Raw genomic sequence first — 19835 nt, 5'->3', positions numbered from 1 at the left:
GCCCACAGGCTATTGTAGCGGGCTGTGTTAGTGGCACTGTGTTGTCCTCAAAGCGAGCAAAAAAAGTAGTTTAATTCGTCTGGGAGCAAGACGTCGATGTCCGCAACGGGGCTGGTTTTCTTTTTGTAATCCATGATTGACTGTAGACCCTGCCACATACGTCTCATGTTTGAGCCGTTGAATTTTGACTCTACTTTGTCTCTATACTGACGCTTTTCTTGTTAGATTGCATTGCGGAGGGAATAGCTGCACTGTTTGTATTCAGTCATGTTTCCAGTCGCCTTGCCATGATTAAAAGCGATGGTTCGTGCTTTCAGTTTTGCGCGAATGCTGCCATCAATCCAGGATTTCTGGTTAGGAAAGGTTTTAAGGCAAGTGGGTACGACATCTCTGATGCACTTGCTAATAAACTCGCTCACCGAGTCAGCGTATACATCAATGTTGTTGTCTGAGGCTATCCGGAACATATCCCAGTCCATGTGATCGAAGCATTCTTGAAGCGTGGAATCCGATTGGTCAGACCAGCGTTGCATAGACCTGAGCACGGGCGTTTCCTGTTTTAGTTTCTGTTTATAGGCTGCGAGCAACAAAATGGACTCATGGTCAGATTTGTCGAAGGCAGGGCGGGCGAGGGCTTTGTATGCATTGCGGAAGTTAGAGTAGCTATGATCCAGAATGCTACTAGCTCGTGTCGCGCATTCGATATGCTGATAGAATTTAGGAAGTCTTGTTCTCAGGTTAGCTTTGTTAAAATCCCCAGCTACAATGCAGCCTCAGGATGTATGGTTTCCAGTTTACATAGAGTCCAGTGAAGTTCTTTCAGGGCCCACGAGGTATCTGCTTGGGGGGGGGGGGATATACACGGCTGTGACTATAATCGAAGAGAATTCTCTTGGAAGATAATGCTGGCGGCATTTGATTGTAAGGAATTCTAGGTCAGGTGAATGAAAGGACTTGAGTTCCTGTATGTTGTTGTGATTACACCATGAGTCGTTAATCGTAAGGCATACCCTTCTTACCAGAGAGATGTTTGTTTCTGTCGGCGCAATGCATGAAGAAACCGGGTGGCTGTACCGACAACATATCCCGAGTGAGCCATGTTTCCGCAAAACAGAGAATGTTACAATCCCTGATATCTCTCTGGAAGGCAACTCGTGCCCTAATTTCGTCCACCTTGTTATCTAAACAACCAAAGATTTCAAGACTAATTGCTGGTTTATACTACGGGTGTGTTTGTAAATTCAATCTGGAGTGCCAGTGTGTGCCCTGGGCATTCGTAATCCTAAGCGTTGCCAGATTGTCCGTTCGTAAATTCAGAGACTGTTGCTCTCGGCGCGTTCAGAGCGCACACTGAACACTGGCCGAGGAGTAGAGTGTTTTGACCTAACAGCAGTAAAGCACCCGAGCTAACTGGCTAACATTGGCTTGCTTGCTAGCTACTTCCAAGCACACATGAGAGAAAAGATCACTGACCATTTTACTCGCCCTAGCAGAGCTGGTTATGCTGTTGTTATGTTGTCCAGAGTGTTGGTGACTAACTGCTGCTGGCAACAATTTAATTGTTTTTTTGCCAACGTTTACTGACACCGGCCATATTCAACGAGTGCTGAGCGTTCGTAAATCCGTCAGTTATTCTGCACTCTTTCACACACAGTCGAGAGTGCTCTGAAATCGGAGTAGATAGACGTAGCTGGTAAATTCTCTCTGGCTATCAACAGTTGTCGCAGTGACATCATAAACATTCTATTAAAATTGTTACAACCATCTTTTTGATTAGACATGTTGGTAGCTAGCTAGCTAGCTAGCTAGCTAAAGAAAGAACCATAATCCCAAATCATAATGTTACTATCCTGCATGAATCTGCAGGTAGCTAACCAACCAGGTTCAATGTTAGCTAGCTAGCTAACACTAGGCTATAACTAGCAAAGCAAATGGCTATGAGATATGAATAATATTACTACATAGATCATACACGTAACGTTCGATAGTGAGTCTACTGAAGCAGTCCACGCCGTCGCGGGGCCGGGGGTGCTGTGGCCAAACTGAAGTGGTACTCATAAAAATTCTTCAAGGTTTGCAGGTCTGTATCAGTAAAACATTCTTGACGAGCAGAATAAGACAAGTTTCGATCATTTTACAGTAATATCATTATTCATCAAACTCTTTTACTTCATTTCCTTTAATAGCCATTCATTAAAGTTTTGGTTAAAAAGTGTGCCTTATTAAAGTTGATTAACACTCTTGTAGCTGTATTAATAGCTTTTGAGGTTGTTTCTCTGGTTCTCACCTACTTCAGATACTAGTTTGTAAATATATCCCGGACATCAACCTCCTGGACTACCTGCCAGAAATCCTTGATGGACTCTTCCAGATCCTAGGGCACAGCAGCACTCCCTGTTCTCCCCTCTCCTTGGGCTGCTACACTCTATATCAGACTCTCCAACCCTGTTCCTGGAGAGCTGCTGTCGTGTAAGTTTTCACTTCTACCCTAATCTAGCACACCTGATTCTCATAATTAGCTGGTTGATCAACTGAACCAGGTTAGTTACAACTGGGGTTTGAGCAATAACCTACAGGAGGGTAACTCCAGGAACAGGGTTGAAGACTCCTGCTCTATATGAAGGAAACTGTAACTGTTTCTTGTCTTTCATGTGTGAAGTTGTCTTGGGAGAGTTCCTCAAAGAGATCAAGAAGTCTCACTCTAGTGTCAAGTTTGCAGAGATGGCCAACATCCTGGTCATCCATTGCCAGGTGTCTGAGTCTGAACTTAGTTACAGGTAAAGTGGCATTTCAAGAATAGGTCATTAGATTGAGCTGTAAGCCACTATAAGGGTTTAAAATGAACAATTGTTATGGGACTCTAAATGACCTGTGATTTTGAATGAAACGTAAACAGGACAATGGAGAGTAACAGCTTCATATAGCTGTGCTTATTGCGTGTGTGTTAGAGGAACCCAGCAATGAACAGTAGCCAGAAGCTTTCCCCACACTAACCATCACAGGGGTAACGTGACCTGTTCTAATGCCGCAATGTAATGATAGTGGCAGCGAGAGCTTGCATTGCTTCGAATATTTTCTGTTTTTAAATGGCCTTAATTGTCAATGTTAATTCATGTTCTGTTTCAAGCACCCACTTTCAATATACCACTGTAGTGCAATCCAGGCCTGTTCTTTCCATTAGACTAAACTAAAATGTGACTTACTCACTGTAATCCCTCATGGAATGAAAGTTGCAAGCTCAGGAGTTCACCTGACAATTTATAACACGTTATCACAGAACCACTTAACATAGAACCATAATCAATCTTATCAAACTCCCCACCTGACACCAGAATGACTGTTTTCTCTGGGTTTCTCCTAGCCAATGACGTGATCCAGTTGACAGCCATGACGTGGATGAGGGAGTTTATCCAGCTGGCCGGGAGGGCTGTCCTGCCCTACTCTGGCATCCTGACCGCTGTCCTGCTCTGCCTGCCCTACGATGACTGCAAAAAAAGTATCCCCTAAGCCAGGTATTCCCAAACGCAATGCCGCCAGGGGTACGCAAAATAAAAATGTGATTTTTATATTTTTTTATTACATTTCTTTTTATTCACATTTTCAAACAGTCTATTTTTATTTTCCAATGGGGCTATACATTTGGATTAGTTTTTTTTTTATAGCTTGAGTAGCCTCTTTTTACTGCCAAAAATAAACAGAAACCATCTAGTGTGCAGCGAAATAACACTAGTCAAATAAATAACATCCAATCACATTAACCATTACTCTCTCGCGAGAATTCCACTAACGGTCCATATGTAGCCAAACATAGCTGCTGCTCATGTTGGTATCTACTGATGGCGCAAAAGCCGTGACAGGGAGATATAGTGGAGTGGTAACGCGTATGCAAGCAGTTGCTCCCGATGCCACTTGGGTACACTGCAGCATCCACCGAGAGGCTCTTGCTGCCAAGGGAATGCCTGACAGCTTGAAAGACGTTTTAGCCACGGTAGTGAAAATTGTTAACTTTGTTAAAGCAAGGCCCCTGAACTCTCGTGTGTTTTCTGCACTATGCAATGATATGGGCAGCGAACATGTACATTTACATTTACATTTAAGTCATTTAGCAGACGCTCTTATCCAGAGCGACTTACAAAATGGTGCATTCACCTTATGATATCCAGTGGAACAACCACTTTACAATAGTGCATCTAAATCTTTTAAGGGGGGGGGTTAGAAGGATTACTTTATCCTATCCTAGGTATTCCTTAAAGAGGTGGGGTTTCAGGTGTCTCCGGAAGGTGGTGATTGACTCCGCTGTCCTGGCGTCGTGAGGGAGCTTGTTCCACCATTGGGGTGCCAGAGCAGCGAACAGTTTTGACTGGGCTGAGCGGGAACTGTGCTTCCTCAGAGGTAGGGGGGCCAGCAGGCCAGTGGTGGATGAACGCAGTGCCCTTGTTTGGGTGTAGGGCCTGATCAGAGCCTGAAGGTATGGAGGTGCCGTTCCCTTCACAGCTCCGTAGGCAATCACCATGGTCTTGTAGCGGATGCGAGCTTCAACTGGAAGCCAGTGGAGAGAGCGGAGGAGCGGGTAACGCTTTTACAACATACAGAAGTGCGCTGGTTATCAAGGGGCAAAGTATTGATATTTTTTTTAATTGAGTCGAGCTTAAAGTTTTCTTCACTGACCATAATTTTCACTTGTCTGACCGCTTGCATGATGACTAGTTTCTCACACGACTGGCCTATCTGGGTGACGTTTTTTTCTCGCCTGAATGATCTGAATCTAGGATTACAGGCACCCTCCTCAACTATATTCAATGTGCGTGACAAAATTATGGCTATGATTAAGTTGGAGCTCTTCTCTGTCTGCATTAACAAGGACAACACACAGGTCTTTCCATCATTTAATGATTTTTTTTGTGCAAATTAACTCAAGCTTACAGACAATGTCAAATGTGATATGGCCAAGTACATGAGTGAGTTGGGTGAGAAATTACGCAGGTGCTTTCTGTTACGGGAATTAAGTTATCAATGTTCTTAAACCGAACTTCAATTTAACTACTCAGTTTGTATACCAGAAGGTGTAAGGTTCCGGTTGAAAGAAACCGACTGAGACCTAGTCTACAATGATCAGAATATTTTTTTACGAGAGCTCTAAAATTCATACAATGCACACAGCCTTTTATATTACCACACACACACACACAAATGAACTTACATCAGTAGGGAACTCCACCCCACTTTAGGCGGCTGTATTTTTCCACAGTACAGACCACCTAACTTAGGGAGGCCCATTTTCCTGTTACTTTCACAAGGTCGTCTTATCATCTATGCCCTGTTCATTTTCGAAATAGTGTTACAAAACCTCCAGGGCGCCCTATTGTAGCGGGCATTGATGCAGTAACGGCCCCTTTATCGACTTTTTTATTAGACCACTCGCAGAACAGCTCCCCTCCTTTGTAAAGGACACCAGCAGTATGATCTCTATCATTGAATCTCTTGATCCTCTCCCTGAGAATACCTTGTTAGTTACTTTTGATGTTGAGTCGTTATACACAAATATTCCACACGAGGGCTGTATTGAAGCCATGGAACATTTTCTTCTGCAACGTGACCCTAATGAACTACCTTCCAGTGCCTGCATTATAACATTAGCTGAAATAGTACTCACACATAACTATTTCATGTTTCTAAATGATTTCTTTATTAAGACGAATGGTACTGCTATGGGATCCCCCATGGCTCCTAACTATGCTAATTTGTATGTGGGTTACATGGAGAAACAGTCCATTTTCAACCCTCTCAAAAATGTTTTCTTGCCTAACATTATTTGGAAACGGTATATTGATGATATTTTTGTTCTATGGAGGGGTGATGCAGAACAGCTCCAGGCATTCCATGCTTTTCTTAACTCCTGTTCTGAACATTTGAGATTTACTATGCAATCTGATATACGTCAAATCAGTTTTCTTTATCTTCTGATCTTGTGTGAAAATAATGTTCTATATACTGATCTTTACAGGAAACCTACTGATCGTAACAGTTTGTTGAGGGCTGATAGTTGTCACCCACTTCCCTTGAAAAATACACTGCTCAAAAAAATAAAGTGAACACTTAAACAACACAATGTAACTCCAAGTCAATCACACTTCTGTGAAATCAAACTGTCCACTTAGGAAGCAACACTGATTGACAATAAATTTCACATGCTGTTGTGCAAATGGAATAGACAACAGGTGGAAATTATAGGCAATTAGCAAGACACCCCCAATAAAGGAGTGGTTCTGCAGGTGGGGACCACAGACCACTTCTCAGTTCCTTTGCTTCCTGGCTGATGTTTTGGTCACTTTTGAATGCTGGCGGTGCGTTCACTCTAGTGGTAGCATGAGACGGAGTCTACAACCCACACAAGTGGCTCAGGTAGTGCAGCTCATCCAGGATGGCAAATCAATGCGAGCTGTGGCAAGAAGGTTTGCTGTGTCTGTCAGCGCAGTGTCCAGAGCATGGAGGCGCTACCAGGAGACAGGCCAGTACATCAGGAGATGTGGAGGAGGCCGTAGGAGGGCAACAACCCAGCAGCAGGACCGCTACCTCCGCCTTTGTGCAAGGAGGAGCAGGAGGAGCACTGCCAGAGCCCTGCAAAATGACCTCCAGCAGGCCACAAATGTGCATGTGTCTGCTCAAACGGTCAGAAAAAGACTCCATGAGGGTGGTATGAGGGACCAACGTCCACAGGTGGGGGTTGTGCTTACAGCCCAACACCGTGCAGGACGTTTGGCATTTGCCAGAGAACACCAAGATTGGCAAATTCCTCGCTGGCGCCCTGTGCTCTTCACAGATGAAAGCAGGTTCACACTGAGCATGTGACAGACGTGACAGAGTCTGGAGACGCCGTGGAGAATGTTCTGCTGCCTGCAACATCCTCCAGCATGACCGGTTTGGCGGTGGGTCAGTCATGGTGTGGGGTGGCATTTCTTTGGGGGGGCCGCACAGCCCTCCATGTGCTCGCCAGAGGTAGCCTGACTGCCATTAGGTACCGAGATGAGATCCTCAGACCCCTTGTGAGACCATATGCTGGTGTGGTTGGCCCTGGGTTCCTCCTAATGCAAGACAATGCTAGACCTCATGTGGCTGGAGTGTGTCAGCAGTTCCTGCAAGAGGAAGGCATTGATGCTATGGACTGGCCCGCCCGTTCCCCAGACCTGAATCCAATTGAGCACATCTGGGACATCATGTCTCGCTCCGTCCACCATGCCACGTTGCACCACAGACTGTCCAGGAGTTGGCGGATGCTTTAGTCCAGGTCTGGGAGGAGATCGCTCAGGAGACCATCCCCCACCTCATCAGGAGCATGCCCAGGCGTTGTAGGGAGGTTATACAGGCACGTGGAGGCCACACACACTACTGAGCCTCATTTTGACTTTTTTTAAGGACATTACATCAAAGTTGGATCAGCCTGTAGTGTGGTTTTCCACTTTAATTTTTAGTGTGACTCCAAATCCAGACCTCCATGGGTTGATAAATTGGATTTCCATTGATTATTTTTGTGTGATTTTGTTGTCAGCCCATTCAACTATGTAAAGAAAAAAGTATTTAATAAGATTATTTCATTCATTCAGATCTAGGATGTTATTTTAGTGTTCCCTTTATTTTTTTGAGCAGTATAGTTTGCCCTACAGCCAATTCTGTCGAATCAAAAGAATTTGTAAAAAACAATCAGATTGACAGAAATATGGCTGAGACGCACAGAAAGTTCAAGGAGAGGGGGTACAAAAATGATCAGATTAATATTGCCATTGAGAAAATTCAAAACAAAACGAGAAATGACCTTTTTCAAGGTCAGTCTCGCAAAAAGACGCATTCTTGCGTTCTAACTACCCGCTATTCAAAGTGCTCTGAACAAATTAAGGGAATCGTTCTCAAACATTGGCACATTCTAAAATCCGATGATAGTCTCGGTAATGTGTTTTCGGACCTTCCCTTGGTCGTATTCTCGCGGGGCAGAAATCTCAGAGACCAATTGGTACACTCTGATTTACCACCCCAAGATATTCCTGAACAACGTCTATTTGCGCCCCTACTGGATGGAAATTACAAGTGTAATGGCTGTGCTCAATGCAATGGCACTTATAAATGTAAATCCTTCAAACACCCACAAACAGGGAAATCGATCCCAATCAAAGGTGTTATCACGTGCTCCACTAAGGCAGTTATTTTTCTTATAACTTGTCCTTGTGGTAAAAATGATGTGGTTAAAACAAAGTGTGAATTAAAAGTATGTATCTCAGAGCATCGTAGCACCATTAGGTGCAAAAACTTGACTTACCCAGTTGCGGCCCACTTTATGGAAGTGGGCCGTATCTCTGCGTTATATTGGCATCGAACATGTCACCCTCCCTAGGAGGGGGGGTGACCTTGATAATTTATTGTTAAAACGAGAGGCTGCCTGGATCTTTAAATTAAAGACCCTTGCTCCCTTCGGTCTCAATGTAGACTGATTTGAAGCCATTCTTGTGATTTTTGTGACTTTGCCATTGTAATTGTTTGTAAGCTTGTGTAGTCTAAAATGTATCTATGATCGTATGCTATCCATTTGTTCTTTTGTATGCCATTTTTATATTTCAGAGTTAACCAATGATATTAGGCCACATTTGGCCATGATTACAGACACCTGTGTGTCTTCTGACACTATATAAACGAGTCATCTTGCAGTGTTTGTGATGATACCCTGATGAAGACAGCTTGGCTGTCGAAACGTTGGATATTACATTTTTGCATCTGAGCTCCTAGAGTGTGCAGCTCTCCCTTATTTTCAAGTTTTATACTCCGCTAGCCAGCACCTCACCTTAATAGGTGTGCGTTTCTTTTTCTTCTATTTTGAAATAGTAACAGTGTCTTAGTCTTAAACAGTCTACTCACACACAGTATTGGATTATAGTTTTTAATACCTTTCACAAAGTAATATGGTTTCAGAGTGGAATAGTTTAGTCAAAACCTTAAACAGATCAATTATCTTATCAATCCTCCCTATTGACTAAATATTTCACACACACTATTACACATCTATTTTTATTGGATTCATAAATGTCACAACAAATCAAACTAAATTCAAACGGAATCAATACATACATTTGCATCACATCTCATCAATGACTGTTCCAGGCCTATATCCAGTCATAACTCTTCCGGCTAGGATTTTGATATGACCTTCATTTAAAGAAACAGTCTTCCTAAACATTAAAGACAGTCTCATCTAACATGGGCTCCTTGTAATTAAATGAATCCTCCAACAGGCTCGGCAGTAGGTATTTGTCATCACCCTGGTCTGAAAATGGAATCTGTCCGTATCTCACCATCTGCTCCGTCATCGATCCCTCCAGAGCCCTAGAAATGAGACCTCTCGCACAAGGGACCAAACAACAACCACACAATACTAACACATTCATACAGATGAAAGCAGCCCACAACACAGTGATTACAACACTGATCCGTCTGGAGCTGTGTTTATTAAAAAAATAACCGTACAGCAATGAACCCCAATCATTCTACATACCCCGCCCTTTTCAGCCAATAACATATCGAGAGTCAGTCTATTTTACCAGGTCATGAGGGGGGTGGCGGATAATTGGTCAGAGAACCCCTTTACTGCATCTCCGGTTTCATTCATGAATCTCTGTTGATTTATAATAATGTCATTAATCCAATCCACATTTTTATTTTTTGTCAACCACCAAAATAATGTAGTGGTAAAGTCTTCACCTATTTGATTCATAGCTTTGTATTCATCTGGAACTTCCCTGAGGATGCCAATAGCATCCATCTAGACAAAGCTACTCCCATCCTGGTCAAAACTCCTCCTGTGCCTACTTTAGCCTCCTATAACTGGCCTCTGATGACTAACTCGAACTGGTTGGACCAATAACCCCGGGGAGCAAGTTCCTAACCACCCTTTTTGGTCATTTCTGTCATATGTGTCCTTTGCTGGTACTAGCCCACCCTACATCAGTTATAGGTGCTGTGAGGTTAAGAATTTGTCCTGTACTTCTAAACCTAAGTCAGTCACATTAACGATTGCGTTACAGCCATTAAAATCATCTAAGTTCTCGGTGCCATTCTTGTATCTATAACACTGGTACTCATCAGGAATTTAAGTGAACCGAGGTGGGTTGGCCGAGTACTTCAATCTGGCCAACCCAATCCCTGTAAAGTTATTTGCTTTCCTGGGGAATTGTTTAATGTTTACCTTAAATCCTACATCTTTGACTCTTCATTCTATAAGTCACTCATCAGTGTATTATATAGTTTCTTTTACTTCTTCTCAATGACAATGGTGTCATATAATTAGTACCGGAAGGTGGTGGATCTGGATATATCAGAAAGGTTACCAAGACTATGATGCAGCTCAGAGTCCCTACTCTTCCCAAAAACCGCCAACCCTCTCCTGCCCTTAGTCGATCTGCTAGGTACTGCCCCATACTCACACCTCTAGGAGCACACACCGTGATGAACGGTCGGGATAGGGAATCTTCGTTAAGTAAGGGAAGACCCCCATGAAATGGACCAAAATGAATGGGAACATATTGGCACTGCACGAATCATACACCCTAATGACAATACCACCCAATTTGGTCCACATTCATCCAAATCATATTGCAAATTTGATATGGCAAATGCCAAGTGTCACACCCCAAAAATCCTATAGATGGCGAGCGCGCTCCACCGTGGATTTTCTTATTGCAAATATAACACAAGTCAACACCCAAGAGTCAAATTTGGAAAAAATTAAGAAAAAAATGGAAAACTTATCACCCCCTTAAAAGTGCTTTCTGGACCGTTTTTTCGAAAAATGTGATTTTTTCTTTGGTCAATTACACATGTATAAGAGCTGTATGAACATACTTGACATTTTATTGACCTACTTTTTTTGTTTTTGCTTGTACATAAGGCATATGTTTTGTTCATTTTGGAATATGATTTCATAGGAAGTAAAAAATAAATACTTCTTTTTCTTTTTTTTTTTAAATGTCCAAATGAAATGTCCAATTATTTTCTTGTCAATTATACATGTATGAAAGTATTGAATGTACCAAATGAGGATGTTTGTCCATTTGCCATGTACGATCATAGGAAGTCGGTTTCCAAACCCATGTCCAAATGGCATTTATACTGCCCAAATGATATATAGCCCTATGTTAAGCCATGAATCAACCTAGATGGTCTATTTGTCATGTATGATGAGGGAGAAGTGGGACTTTTTTTTAACGATTTTTTTGAAAAACGTCCAAAATGACCATTACCATCACGAATTTGACATGTTCAAAAATACTGCAGAAATGCAAAATTGACTGACCCGATGAACTCGGGATGGCCGGGCAGTGACTCTGGTTCCTCTCCATCGCTTGTCACCCAGCAAGTCAGCATCCATCAGTCAATTAGATGTCATTCTGACACCAAACTGATACCATCTGACACCAAATCCACTTTTTCCAACTCGTTTAGAAGCCAACTATCACATATATCAGAGCAGGCCCATAATTCACAGCGCCTTCAGTTTAAACCATAAAACACAGTTACGTTCAAGCTGCGGGTCCAGCTCTGACATTATGTGTAGGCCTATGTGAGGCCCAAGTTTTGGCTCGATAGGTAATTCGGTGCCCGAGCAACAACCTTAATTGTTGCTGAAAATCCACTTTTTCAGGACGTTGCTACGAGGTCCTTGAATGAGCTATCGGACAGAAACGTTGGGGTCCGTCTCTATGGGCCGAGGCGGTTTCAATGCACCTAGTATTGCGACTCTGGGACATTTCTAAATGTCGCCATTTTTGTGATGGTCAAAATGAATTGAACATATTGCAAATGTACGAGGCTGTTTCTTGGTCTGAGTACCTTCTAGAGCCACATAACTCACCGTGCACTATCGACTTGAGCTCTAGAACAGGTTTCTAAAGTTTCAGAGCTCTAGGTTCTTTGATCGTTCGACTGAAGGTAACTATTGCAGGCATTGTGTCTCTAAGCCCCACACTGTGTCACTATGTCCTAGCTGTGTGTGTGTTAGTTTTTTTGCAAATCTGATGGGATAAATTACTGATTTACAGTTCATGAGGGTTGCCTAGTCTCACACATGAAGTTTTGGAAAGATGTGACTTTTTAACCCTTCAAAACAGCTAGTGTGACCCCAATTTAAGGCACTTCCGGTTGGCACAGGAAGCTTAATCGACACACGTTGTCATTGGGGTAGGCTTTCACAGATACCTGAGTTTTTTAAGTCTTTACGTTAAGAATTGACTGATCTACACAGGGTTGAATTCAGTGACTTTCACAATCTGTAGGTTGGTTATATCAAAACACCTTTAGGGTGTTTTTAACAACTTCCGGTTGCTCCAGGAAGCTTAAAATCGACAAACGTTGTCAATGGGATAGGCTTTCACAGAATCCTGAGTTTTAAGTCTTTCCCTACCCCCCCTTCTTCTCAATTTCCGCCTGAAGACATACCCTAATCTAACTGCCTGTAGCTCAGGCCCAGAAGCAAGGATATGCATATTCTTGGTATCATTTCAATGGAAACATTCTGAAGTTTGTGGCAATGTTAATTTGAATGTAGGAGAATATAACACAATAGATCTGGTAGAAGAAAAGAGAAAGAAAGAGCATACGTTTTCTGTTTTGTGATTGTTGTAGCATCATCTTTCAAAGTACAACAAATGCCAAACAGTCAGATAGGATGCTGGGGACAATTTAGTTGGAGAACACAAGAGGGCAACTGTAGTTGTGTAGAGTTTCATACTGATAACTTCAGGAATGAGTGAGCTACATGACATTTAGCATGAAGTCACCCAGGTGTCCCACACAAGTTGCCCAAATGTATCCAAGTGACTGAATTGATAAATTTTTATGCCAATAACTATATACAACATAGAAATATGCAATTGTAACACAAAAAACACTTTTTATAAAAATTTTGCAGTTTTTTATACATTTTTATGCAAATAACTATATAAAAACATAACAAAATGCAATTCCATCAACGCATTTTTTTTATAAAGTGCAAAAAATATTTGTCAAAAAAAGGTACATTTTTAGTGCAAATAACTATATACAAAGTAACAAAATGCAATTCCAACAAACACTTTTTTATAAAAATGTGCAAAAAATATTGGTAAAGGTACATTTTTATGCAAATAACTACACTAAATGCAAAATAGGTTGAAAAAAAAATTACGGGTAGACCCTCAGTCCTCTACACAATATTTTGCTGCTGGTGCCATGTCCCATAGCAGTCCCTTTCTGCTGTAAAGAAGAGGCAAACCGAACACGTGCTGCAGGTGATGGGGGACTTCATGCGGCAAAGAACACAACGACGCCTCCATGCTGTGCCCTTTTGGCCGCGAGGCACATTCATGCCTGCAGTTATGAACTTTGGCATGTGAGGTGATGCAGTGGACTTTGTGCTGTAGCCAGCAAGCTCCTGGGTGAGCTGCTCCCTGAAGTCTAGCTGGGAGATGGGGGGCTGTCCACAGCTCTTAGCCATTTCCTTCTGGAGGATGAAGGAATTGACCACAGCAATGTCGATGAAGTGATAAAACAATGCCTTGTACCATTTCATGGTCTTGTGGAGAACATTGTAATATCCTATCAGTGCGTCTGAAAGGTCCACACCTCCCATTCCCTTGTTGTAGTCCTTGATAGCACCAGGAATGGGGAATTTTTTTTGTGGTCCATGCCCCAGTAGCGCCCTTCACACGCCTGATGACGTGATCGCCACTGAAGGACTTGTGGATAGTAATGCACATCACCACCTCTCTGGTATCCATCCACTTCACGAAGAGCAGGCCATCTTCACGAATCCGTCGCATCGTACCCCGCTCAGCCCGCTTAGGCATGTCGTTTACCTTCGTCTTCGGAAAGCCCACTCTGTTGGTACGAATGGTGCCAAAGCCCACACATTCAGCTTCCTGAGGTCTGTGAACAGGGTAGGGCTTGTGTAAAAATTGTTGACAAAGAGTTTGTAGCCACTCCCCAGAAGTTTAACCTGTTGGGGCTAGGGGGCAGTATTTGCACGGCCGGATAAAACACGTACCCGATTTAATCTGGTTACTACTCCTGCCCAGTAACTAGAATATGCATATAATTATTGGCTTTGGATAGAAAACACTCTAAAGTTTCTAAAACTGTTTGAATGGTGTCTGTGTATAACAGAACTCATTTGGCAGGCCAAAACCTGAGAAGATTCCTTACAGGAAGTGGCCTGTCTGACCATTTCTTGCCCTCCTTGATCATCTCTAACAAATACAGGGGATCTCTGGCATGACGTGACACTTCCTACGGCTCCCATGGGCTCTCAGAAGGCGGCAAAAAGCTGAACGATGTAATTCCATCCCCAGGCTGAAACACATTAGCGCGTTTGGCAAGTGCTCTATCAGAGGGCCATTAGACTGAGGCTCGTGCATGAGGGGATAGCATGCTTTTACTTTCACTCTCTTTGTATTAAAAAACGATTTCCCGGTCGGAATATTATCGCTTTTTTACGAGAAAAATGGCATAAAAATGGATTTTAAACAGCATTTGACATGCTTCGAAGTACGGTAATGGAATATTTAGATTTTTTTTGTCACGAATAGTGCCGTGCGCGCGACCCTTATTTACCCTTTCGGATAGTGTCTGGAACGCACAAACAAAACGCTGCTATTTGGATATAACAATGGATTATTTGGGACCAAACCAACATTTGTTATTGAAGTAGAAGTCCTGGGAGTGCATTCTGACGAAGAACAGCAAAGGTAATAACATTTTTCTTGTAGTAAATCTGACTTTGGTGAGTGCTAAACTTGCTGGGTGTCTAAATAGCTAGCCCTGTGATGCCGGGCTATCTACTGAGAATATTGCAAAATGTGCTTTCACCGAAAAGCTATTTTAAAATCGGACATAGCGAGTGTATAGAGGAGTTCTGAATCTATAATTCTTAAAATAATTGTTATGTTTTTTGTGAACGTTTATCGTGAGTAATTTAGTAAATTCACCGGTGTTCGGTGGGAATGCTAGTCACATGCTAGTCACATGCTAATGTAAAAAGCTGGTTTTTGATATAAATATGAACTTGATTGAACAAAACATGCATGTATTGTATAACATAATGTCCTAGGGTTGTCATCTGATGAAGATCATCAAAGGTTAGTGCTGCATTTAGCTGTGGTTTGGGTTTATGTGACATTATATGCTAGCTTGAAAAATGGGTGTCTGATTATTTCTGGCTGGGTACTCTGCTGACATAATCTAATGTTTTGCTTTCGTTGTAAAGCCTTTTTGAAATCGGACAGTGTGGTTAGATTAACGAGAGTCTTGTCTTTAAAATGGTGTAAAATAGTCATATGTTTGAGAAATTGAAGTAATAGTATTTCTAAGGTATTTGAAAATCGCGCCACGGGATTCAACTGGCTGTTGAGTAGGTGGGACCTAGCCCATAGAGGTTAAAATCCAACAGCTCCATGAGAGAATCATAACTTAGTCCCTTACCGGTCGCAAAACAGCTTTTCCCCCATAAACCAAAAAATTGCAGGTGTACGCACACACAGAATCGGCCAAAACAAACAGCTTGTATCCCCATTTTGTTGTTTTTTCCGCATGTATTGTTTTAGACCGATTCTGGCCTTTGAGGCTACCATCCTCTCATCTATTGACAAGGTCAGGGCGGGCTGAGAATAAGTCTTGCAGGCCTCAACCATGCTGGGATAGAGAGGTCTAATTTTATAGAGCCTATCAAACCTTGCAGTGCCTCTCCTCTTGTCATTGGCCTCATCAACTTTAGGGTCACTGATTTGAAGCGCCCGTAAGATAGATAAAAACCTTTTACAGGACATGACAGTGGGGGGGGGAAGGCAGTTGATAGAGATGTTTTCCAGTTAGCCTTGAGGGATTTTAGCTTCACCAGCCCCATGTAAATAACAATCGAAAGGAAGCAGAAAAGGTCTTGCATGAAAATGGGCATCCATGCATCTTTCTTGCCTGCTTGCTTTTTTGCTCCATACTTGTTGGTGTTAGATACAAGTGAATCAATAACTGACAGGGTGAAAAACAGCTGAAATAGTTGAAGGGGGCTGTACTTCGCTGTAATGTCTAGTTGCGGCCCTGGCTGCCTTTTCGTCCAAAATACTGGTGGAATTTGATCTACATCCTCCTCCAGCACAGAGTGCCAACGCCCATCTACCTCTCTGCCAGCAGGTTCCACGCTTCCCTTCCTCCGCTTCTTTGACGTCTTCCCACCTCTAGATGGCCAGCCGGGGGTAGGTGTGGCGCCGGAGATAGCAGTTGTCTGGCTGGATGAACCAGCTTCATCGGGGGATGGGCACCTTGGCACCGGGGGCTCCCAGTCGGAGTCGCAACCACTGTGAGTGAAAACATTTCAAAAATATTTGTTATGTATGAGCCTTGTATCATCACATAAAATAAACAGATATGTATTATATAGAGCAGAGTCACTATGGTGAAGTGCTGTTCCATTCAACTACGGCCATTGTTGTGGGCCTGCCTGCCCTCCCCCCAACAGTGGCCATGTGTGTGTTTGCTGTTCTACTCCATTCCATTTTTTATAAAAAATGGAATACATACATACACACATCCACCCAAACAAACACAGGTTATGGGTCATACACACACTATGTATGCCAATGTGTACTTTGGAAATACAGAGTGTTACACATTTCATTACTGATTATATTTCTATAAATTCCACAAAAATATATATTTTGCCCAAAAATATCAAATGATTTATATTTCAAACAACGGCATTTGCACTTACCAGTCCAGAAGAGTGTCCTCTCCTTGCAGAAACATTTCCTCAGCCTCCGAATCAAAGCTATGGTCACTCAAAGATTCATCATCAAGTAAATATTCTGTCTCACTCTCCCTATCTATTTCTTCTAAAATGTTTTGCAAATTTGTATACCTAGCCTTCGACTTCGCTTTTCCAGATTTATTCACCATAATCTTTTCTATACAATCCCTGAAACTACTTTTCACAAAATACAACTGTGCGTAATGGCATGTGCCTTCAACAAGTCTGATCTTCAGTGGCGAATGAAGTTCGTTACGCGTGCGTTTACTGACAAGGGCTGGTGTTCCAACCCATAACCATCACATACTGGCGTTTACCTCAGCTCATTGGCTATCTACCAAACTAGATTTCAAGAAGGTCAGTGACCATTGGACAGAAATACAGTCAATCAACGAAACATCGCTAATATTATTGGTGCGCAATGATGTCATTGCTCGTTGTCTTCAAATCAGTTCCTTTCGGTCAATATGCCCCACAAAAAGAACCATTCAGTTTGGCTGTGTTACAAACATCCAGAGGATTGCAATGAAACCAACCATGACTAGATAAACGTATGTTTAGTGTGTGTAATTACATCGAATGCTTCGTCAAAAGTTGATAGACACGGAATTCACGACACAAGTGGTTTACAAAATGTTTCGTGTTAGGCTATAAAAATTGATTTTATCAAAGAAAACGGCACTTCATTTGATCACTGGGACCCCCAGGATGAGAAATAAGAGCAAGATATCAGAATGTAAGTCATATTTTTACTGTCGGATGTGAATGTGTCATACCTGTCATGGCGGAAAAAGTTTGTTGTTGTTGTTCGCTCTTCTCAAAGAAAAGCATGCAATTTTTTCCTCTGTATTAGCTATTTTAAATCGGACAACGGAGTTTGATTACCAAGATTCTAATCTTTTGAATGGTGTAAGACACTTGTATTTTCAAGAATGTTTAATGTTACATTTCGCCGGATGTTTTCAAAGAATCCCGTTAAAGGGATTGATATCTTGAAGGTGTCCCCTAGAGGTTAATATATTTAATGTGCTTTGCGATTGTATAGGCTATATTGTGCTTGATTTCTCTATTGTACTAAATAATTAATAAGTCGTATACCTCCACTACACTTCTTTGGTACACATCAGTAGGGATTAAGAAGTGATTATAAACTGGGTGGTTCCAGCCCTGAATGCTGACAGCTGTGGTATATCAGACCTGTACCACAGGTATGACAAAACATGTATTTTTACTGTTCTAATTATGTTGGTAACTAGTTTATAATAGCAATAAGGCACCTCTGGGGTTTGTGATATATGGCCAATATACCACGGGCTAAGGGCTGTTCTTAGGCACTTTGCGTGGTGCTTAAGAACAGCCCTTAGTCGTGGTATATTGGCCATATAACACACCCCCTCGTGCCTTATTGCTTAACTATACGGAATGCCCAGTGAAAAAATTGTGGGTATACGGTTTATACCTGCGTATACCCTCCACTTCACTACTGGCCCTTTGCGTTTTACAAAAAGTGCACTCTCCTAAATGAGGCTGCTGGTATTACGGTTGTGGTCCTTTCAGAATCACCAACCTGTCACACACTGAATGCCTATAGGTTCGCTTCTGCGCAAACATGTCGATAATAGATATAAAGGCTGTTAATTCTTGCGGATCAGGCGACTCGCCAACATCCGGTGAAATTGCAGAGCGCGAAATTCAACATTAAACATTCATGAAAATACAAGTGTCTTACATCGTTTAAAAGCTTATCTTCTTGTTATTCCAGCCGCTTTGTCAGATTTCTAAAATACTTTACGCCGAAAGCATACCATGCGATTATCTAAGGACAGCGCCCCGCATACAAAAGCATTAAACATTTTCCAAACAAGCAGAGGCGTCACGAAAGTCAGAAATAGCTATAAAATAAATCTCTTACCTTTGAAGATCTTCCTCTGTTTGCAATCCCAAGGGTCCCAGCTACATAACAAATGGTTGTTTTGTTCGATAAAGTCCTTTATATCCCAAAAAAGTCAGTTTAGTTGGCGCGCTTCATTCAGTAATCCACCGGTTTCCCTCGTTCAAAATGCATACAAATGAATTCCAAAAGTTACCAATAAACTTTGTCCAAACAAGTCAACCAATGTTCCTAATCAATCCTCAGGTATCCTAATACGTAAATAAACTATAACATTTAAGACGGAGAATAGTATGTTCATTACCGGAGATAAATAACAAAGTGCGCGCCCTCATCCACGCGTGCCACAATACTACAGCCAAAATGGGAGCCACCTTGAAAAACTACAAATTCTAGCTAATTTTTCAAAAAACAAGCCCGAAACTCTTTCTAAAAGACTGTTGACATCCACTGGAAGCTCTAGGAACTGCAATCTGGGAGGTATTTCAATGAGTGCTGAGCTCAACAAACAAACAATTTCCGGAAGGATTCTCCTCGGGTTTTTACCTGCCATATCTGTTATACACACAGACATTATTTTAACAGTTTTGGAAACTTGAGTGTTTTCTATCCAATACTACGAATTATATGCATATCCTAGCTTCTGGGCCTGAGTAACAGGCAGTTTACTTTGGGCACCTCATTTATCCAAACTTCCAAATACTGACCCCCATCCCTAAGAAGTTAAGATACTATTTCAAGAAGCAGTCTTATGCTGGAAGCTGATAATATTAGTTTTTTACTCTGCTGGTCTCAGGAAGTCATTAGGAATCCTCACTGTCTGAGACAGAGTCAAGACTGAGTACTAAAGTATACGACACCGAGACAAGACCGAAACACTCAATATGTGGTCTCGAGACCGGACTGGCTACTACAACACTAGGTCAGAGTATCTGAGCTGAGCTGAATCGGAGCGTGCGGAACCAATTTGACTGGAGCACAGAGCAAGATTCAAAGGCTGGAGCATCGGCCTTCTCGCCCGCTCCAGTTTCGCTTCAGTAGCGCTCACCTCATGAGCTCAGGGCATGCTTGGCCCAGCATGCATTTGTAGTCTGCTTGTGTGCTGCTATAGCCCCCTGCTTTAGCTACTGTCAT

The 19835-nt window shown here is 42.2% G+C and overlaps 1 long non-coding RNA gene across 4 annotated transcripts in view; it reads left to right on the top strand.

Moving 5' to 3' along the window:
* Nucleotides 1-19835, top strand: part of LOC106590581 (uncharacterized) — a 29519-nt gene that overhangs the window by 7045 nt on the left and 2639 nt on the right. The window contains exons 2-4 of one of the 4 annotated variants that reach the window (XR_006757074.1): nucleotides 2297-2469; nucleotides 3362-3512; nucleotides 16195-16363. This is a non-coding gene — a long non-coding RNA (uncharacterized lncRNA). Of the gene's footprint in view, nucleotides 1-2045; nucleotides 2470-2653; nucleotides 2778-3361; nucleotides 3513-16194; nucleotides 16364-19835 lie in introns of those variants that run through there. The other 3 variants (XR_006757073.1, XR_006757072.1, XR_006757075.1) reach the window with 3 other exon arrangements.

The sequence above is a fragment of the Salmo salar genome, chromosome ssa10, assembly GCF_905237065.1.
Source record: "Salmo salar chromosome ssa10, Ssal_v3.1, whole genome shotgun sequence".
NCBI lineage: Eukaryota > Metazoa > Chordata > Actinopteri > Salmoniformes > Salmonidae > Salmo > Salmo salar.
This window is presented reverse-complemented; position numbering and strand designations above follow the sequence as displayed.